At 42.6% G+C, this 7,040-nt stretch overlaps 1 protein-coding gene across 3 annotated transcripts in view; it reads right to left on the bottom strand.

Moving 5' to 3' along the window:
• The window catches only part of tncb (tenascin Cb), a 49,804-nt gene extending 43,375 nt beyond the window's left edge, over positions 1-6,429 (bottom strand). For all 3 annotated transcript variants that reach the window (XM_019860986.1, XM_019860984.1, XM_019860985.1), the window contains exon 1: positions 6,044-6,429. The gene's annotated coding sequence lies outside the window, so the exon portion shown is untranslated. The remainder of the gene's footprint in view (positions 1-6,043) is intronic.
• Between the last annotated feature and the right edge of the window lie 611 nt (positions 6,430-7,040).

Raw genomic sequence — 7,040 nt, 5'->3', positions numbered from 1 at the left:
CCCCCCCCCCCAAAAAAAGACATATTGTCTGATAAATACAATGACCACAGTCAATGTGCCTGGAAGGCGAAAGAAAGCTAAAGCAGGTGAGTATTGATTTGGATCCTGCATCTCCACCAAGGTCATAGGCTGGAGAGATAGTGAGTTGCTGAGGACAGCACTGTAACTGTGAGTTATGATAATCAAACCCAGAAATTAATTTCCAGGACGAGAACTATAGCTTCAGTCGACTGCTCCATCGGGATTGATGGCTGAGTTTTATGCTGCTTCTCAGAAAAGGTTTTTAACATTTTATCACTGCACGCTCTGGAGAGCACACGCCATTTTCCCTTTCTGGCTGTTATGACAGATGTGGCTGTCGCTGTTGTGCTGAACTACAAGAACCATTGAGAGCGGCATCAAAGAGATAACTGGTATGCTGACGGACAAAGTGATTCATTGCTCGAGAATACGACTGTGTACAGATTCCATGAAAAGGAAATTAACCGAGAAGATAAGGAATAGTTACAGCTAACTTACTGATTGTCTCTCCAATAATACAGAGAAAAATTAAAGCATTCAAAGTGGTCATGGTTTCCAATAGTGATGAGCTTCATAATTTTCTTTCTCGTTGTCTTTTCATCTTTAATATCTGACTGGATACAGAAAGTAAAATACTTTTGCTGTCATGTTTCTTCTTATGAGGCCAAATAAATGATGATTTGGGAGGGAATGGTGTCGACAGGTCCCATTGAGCTCATTGGCTCTCAGCTCTGACCCCATTGGGTGATGACACAGATAAAAAGGGAGTAGTGGGGGTTCGTGTGTTCACAGCTGATAAGACCCGAACCCGCCGGAAACTGAAATACCATGCGCTTTATGGAAAGCCACTGCCAAGGCTGGGCCCTAATCGGCCTTGCGGAGCTCCCGGAGTGATAGAGAGCTTCGGTTAACATGCCTGATAGCATCCCCAAGAACTATTTCTCCAAGCAAAAGCAATTTTCGACTTTGACAGAAAGATATGGAGGCAAAGGATGTGAAGTGGATGGCAGCGCTCACCAGGTCAACCGTGCAGCAATCAGAGCTCAATCCCGTTTTGTGTTCTATTGTTATTTGGATGACTTCTTGCTGTGCGGCCCATCAATATTCTTTATGGCTCTTCCCCTGCAGTGACTCCGTCATCCGCTTCTGTTCTTGCTGGGTCCAGATGGAGAGGTTGGATGCAAGTCATTGTTCATCAGCGTTTTAGCATTACGGGATCCCGCTTTATTAGTCTATCCCCTGTGTGGGGCGCAGGCTTGGCAGCCTTGTGTGTAGCTTTTACACATCCACCTGCTGTTTTGTCCAAAAGCCTTGTAATTGCTCTGATCTTTGTTCTGCCCACTCCTTCTCCCAAGATTTCACGTTGCACTACATTCATGACAATAAAAATCTGGCTTGTACCTCGCTGCCTATTGTAACGAGCTTATGACATAAATTGATCTTGAAGGACTTGTTAGAATGTACCACTGGGCATTCCTCCGCAGAATAATGAGCTGCATTAATCTCAGAGAAGTTATTTTGCCTAATTGAAACATTAGGTTTTAAGCTCAGACGAGTGTCTATAGGGCGTGAGTGGCAAGGGGACCCGATATAGTATCGATTTGCATAAAAAGATCCTGTGGTATAGCCGACACGTTGAGAGATCCCATCTCATAATACACTCGCTGACCTCAATGCTTACCTCAAGAACAATTTTAAACTCTGCAAAAGAAAATGCCACACTCAACATAGACTATAATAAAGTTAGGATATGGACGCGAGAAGGATTTGATCGTTTTTTTTTTTTTTTTTCCGTTTTAGCATGTTATATTTTATACTTGTTCAATACTTCCATTCAAACTAGACAGCGGGAGTAATTCTCCTTCCTCTAGAAAGCCGATGAGTGAGTTGGCAGTGAAACTGGGACATCTGTTAGTCCTTGTCAGTGATGAAAGCCCGAAGCGTGTTGCGTGTCCCAATTGGGAGTGTCATGCATTCAGACACTTGTATGAGTCTTAATGACCCTAGTGTCTCAGGTCAGCTGCTCATTGGCTTCCATTTGGCTGTTTTCTTCTTCTTTTTTTTTTAAACTAATTTTTTTCCCAATTGAAGTTCTTTGCCCATTTCAAAAGAAGCCTCACCCTTTTCCAAGACCCCAATGGTGTAGAGTAGACATTCTAATGTGTGAGGTCACCAGTGGAGGCACAATGTCACAGTGAAGAGTCTAACATATGTGTTCATCTGTTGGCCGCATCCAATGGTGGGCTGACCAACACAAACCAATCCTGAATACCAGCATTTCAAGGATTCTTCTCTTTTTACTTGACACAATAGCATCAGAGGTACATTACAAGCCATCTGGGATGGTTTAAACACAGAGATGCATTTTTTGGATGGCAGGGGCTAATCTGTGTTCCTCTGGAAAAGCAGTTATACCCCAAATCCAGACAGATTTAAATTATAGTTATAGGCTACTCTTAAATGAGCCAGGATTTATGAATCGGTAATCTGTGAATTGTCCTGCTTACAAAGAAGATATTTTTGACACTACTGAGCATTTTGTTAAAAATGTCAATGCATACTGTTTTGTAATTCAAAGAAAAAAAATATTTATATAACATCATGCCATACTTTCACGGCCTCTATTGTCCTTTAGAGCAGGGGTCCCCAACCTTTTTTGCCCCACGGACCGGTTTATGTCAGACAATATTTTCAGGGACCGGCATTTAAGGTGTGGCGGAAATAATACAACAAAATAATATGGTATGAGCTGCATGAAAACTGTGGTGTTTTCGAAATATAATAATAAACACAAGGAGCGTCTAATCTGGCCGCAACACTCCAATCGCTATGGCAATGTTTAATGCCTTCAAAATACGATACAACGCAAATTCAAAGTGCATGAAAATGACGACTCACCACAGCACCGAGCTTGATTTTCTGCAACCAGACGGTCCCATCTCGGGGTAATAGGAGAGACAATGACACCGCAAGTGTGTGGTTTATGTCCAGTCTACTTCGTAATTTTGTTTTCGTCGCCGTTGCTGCATAATCCCCCCCGCCTCACACAGGTAGGATGTCGGAAATAGCAAAAGTGCTATTGTGGCGATCTCAGAGTATTCAGACATAACTTTAATCCAGTTGTCTCGAACGTACTTTTAAGGCCGCCGTCATTTGCGATCTCCAGCAGTTTTTTTACTCATTTTGCGAGCTCCGGTGTTTGTTTTTAGCCTAATTGGTCGCGTTACGGAGAAGCGTGGCGTGACGTGTGTCAAGCTGGACACAGACGGATGTAACGGAGAATCCGGTAAGTTTTCAAAATAAAACATCTTTCGTATTCCGAAATAAATAAAACGGAATTAAGGCAAGTTCTTTCTGTGCGGCCCGGTACCAAATGCCCGGCGGACCGGGACCGGGCCGCGGACCGGCGGTTGGGGACCCCTGCTTTAGAGTCTTCAAAAAATACAAATCTCCAGAGGAGCATTCCACTCCACTTCTGTTGTCTTCTAATTTCCCAGGTTTCTGTAGTACAGAAAAATATTTATTTTTGAGGTCTACACTGAGGAAAGCAGATACTCAACTTGTAATCGATCAAGCACATTTCCTTACATTGAACCGCTGTAAAATCGCTATGATCTCTGTGCAATTTTACCAAAAACACAAATAACAGACGTTCCACGATATGTATATTTCATCTCAAGTTTACTGTCGTTTGGATCTTGTGGTATCCATGTTCTATGGCGCCATCTGGTCCACAGGTGGTCATATTTAAAGCAACAGTATAGTCCAGGTGAAATTATCCAAACAACCTCACCAGAAATCACATCAAGTTAGGTTCTATTTCAAAGAATGCTGCTGAATGTATATGCAAGTCAATGTTTTTTCTTCACGTGGCTGATCCAACCTCATCACTCCTGAGTCGTTCCAATCGTGAGTGTTCATGAATATCTACAATTACTGTTTGTGCTCCATCACCAGTCAAGGAGCTAAGTGGGGTTAAAACCGCCCTCTCATAGAGCTTTGTCGGGCACGGGGCATAGGGAGCTAACAGCTGTACAAACAAAGGCCCATTTCCCACTCAAGGTTATGCTGAGTGTCATTGTCTGACAGTGGCTACTCACATGTGTAGCCAAACAATCCTAAAAGACCACCTATGAATGGATAGCGCATATGCTCGACTGAATTTATCCCTACGTGAGCACAGTCCCACGATAGTGTTGCTTAAAAATAATGTTGTAAAGTTACAAAAGAAGCATCAGATGAATTGTACAAAAGCTTCACTGGGACTTTGATTTGCAGCTGATGAACACTGACATGCTCCTTTCTTGTATTTGGAGCTCGTCATCATACATAATTAGCATGCGAAACACAAAGCTCTGCGATCCTGTGGGTCTCTTCCATCACTTCCCACCCTTCCTCCTATTATTAGGAGGCTCACACTTTTAACTCTCTTACCTTTACTCTCAGATTGTTCGTAAAGAGCTCTGGAACAGTAGAAGCTATAATACAAGGGTTTTTACATCGTACTTTTCATCTGCAATGTTGGATTCCAGATACTTATACGAAGACTAAACCTATGTTCTATGAAATTTGTATTTTTAAGGTGGTCAGAGAAAACACACAGAAAATGTATGCTGACAAAAGAAACGATGACATTGCATAGAATGTTCACTAGACATGTTAGCCATGTAATTGTGAAATGTAAGGTTCGTTTGCAAATATAGGTTGCCTACAACCAGCCACTTCAGTCCTTGTCAGCTATGGTACAATATCCCTATTTGCACCCACATTAGCATTCAGAATCATCTTACGAGTCTTTCTGACCACAGTGGACACTCCTCTGCAAATGTCTGCAGAGTATTTTCTTAAGTCTCAAAATGTACAACATTAAAAAAAAAAAAAAAAAAGACACACTAAAACCTGATGCATACAATTAACCAAACTGATATCTACTGGCACATCCCTATAATTGGTTCACAAATTCAAATAAGCTTTTTTTCTATGGGACTGAAGTAACTAAGAAATGATGCTGATGCTGGAATTGGAGAGAGAGAATTACACTGAAAGAACAGTCAGTGATTGTGTGTGTGTGTGTGTGTGTGAGTGTGTGTGTGTGTGTGTGTGTGTGTGTGTGTGCGTGTATGTGTGTGTGTGCGCGCGTGTGTGTGTGTGTGTGTGTGTGTGTGTGTGTGTGTGTGTGTGTGTGTGTGTGTGTGTGTGTGCGCCTATGAAAGTGGCAGTTTACAGCCCGCACTGTCTATGCTGGAGATCTGAGAGTGGAACCAACCGACAGCATCTAATGTAAAGCAGCTGTCTGTTTCCTGGGTAACACAAGCCCACTGTCTGCTGCCATGTACCATAAAGTACACATCTGGACGTACTCTGGACAACACACTTGGGCACACACCCACACTCACACGCGAACACCACACCTACAGTGGCACTCTAATATTTCCTCAACCACAGCTTGACATCAGCTATAATGTGCTCCATTAACACCGTAGCTTGTTCATACGTTTTCGAAGACATCACCCTTGAAATTGGTTTTGACGATGCGACAAGATGAAAAAGTTGATCAGTAAAAAGTTAACACCCAGGTGTGTGCGGCTAGAATCTCGATTGGCTATAACATAAAAATGGATGACTGAAGTCTCATTTTGTAACAGATTTCATTCAACATTCTTCTCTGGCCTCTGGCATCAGTCATGGCGACCCGATAGTCCAAACAAGCAGCCAATTAGGCCATCGACAGAATATACAGAATATATTTTGGTAATATTGGAACCAAACAGCTCTGCTAACTACACCATTGCACATGAGACAAATTACTTACTCATAAAGGAAGCAAGGAAGCTGAATAATTCATTAAAAAAAAAAATCCGACAAGGATTGAGAGTAATGTTTTAATATTAACCTTCACTGAAGTGAGGAAAAACAGAGTCTGTGGTCAAAGCAAAGCAGTGCGATGTGTCAACTTTGCGAATAAATCCAATAAGTCAACCAATTCGGCTTCTTGTCCATACAGGTAAAGAAGATAACTTACCCTCTGCACAACACCCACTCTTCACTGATTTGTGAATCTTTGCCCAAGCAGTAGTGAACAGCTTATCAGCCAAGCGTGTTATCAGCAGTCTGCACCTCTCAGAGCACTGACAGCTTTGTCATCATCTTGCTTCTCTCTCCTCTCTTTGAGTGTTTACTGGAGTCTACCAAGAGAGCCGGCTGATGTTGTGCAGCCAGTGAAGGGAGAGAGAGAGAGAGAGAAAGTGGGTGAGAGAGCGAGAGAGTGTGTGTCTCAATGAGAAAGAGAGAGAGAGAGAAAGAAAGAGAGAGCAAATGAAGGAGAGAATTCCCTTTCGCTCAAAGAGTGGACCCTCTGCAGTCAGACTCCACTCCCACTTACTGCTCTCTTTAACGCCCCCCACCCATTCACCCTCTTCACAGCATTGTGACTGAAAGCGAAAGAGCTGAAACGGGATGCCTCAAGTGGGGGGGGGGGTGTGAGAGAGAGAGAGAGAGAGAGAGAGAGAGAGAGAGAGACGGATAGGGGGGTGTCTGTGGTCCATTAGGTGCTAATTGTAGCGGCGAGCCAATAGAAAGTGAGATAAGAGTGAATGCACACCCAACATTAGCATAGTGTTTAAGGACGTGAGAGCAGTGATTGCAATGAGACAGCATCAGGTCAATTCAAGAGGGGGAAGAGCTTTCCCTGAGACAAAGTAACGAAAGATTTACTGGACCAAAAAGAAAAGGTGACATTTGTTTTTGTTTTGTTTTGCCCAATCTCACCAAAAAATGGCCCTGTTAATTTGACGGAAATTGAATTTGACTCCGGAGTAACTACTGACTGCAGATCTGCAAATAATTCTCTGAACTGACATTTCTCATGCTCACGTATGTAACACATTTTCTTAGCAGACATTTTACTTTGTTTTATGACATGCAATTCAATTAATCAAAGACGTTGTAAATGACATGGTAGACTGAACAACCAAATTGCCAAACTCTTGCTGAGGTAAAAACACGATGACAGGAAATCA

The sequence above is a fragment of the Hippocampus comes genome, unplaced genomic scaffold, assembly GCF_001891065.2.
Source record: "Hippocampus comes isolate QL1 unplaced genomic scaffold, H_comes_QL1_v1.1 scaffold130, whole genome shotgun sequence".
In the NCBI taxonomy this organism is placed as follows: Eukaryota; Metazoa; Chordata; class Actinopteri; order Syngnathiformes; family Syngnathidae; genus Hippocampus; species Hippocampus comes.
Note: the sequence above shows the minus strand (reverse complement) of the source record. Positions and strands in the feature narration are given on the sequence as shown.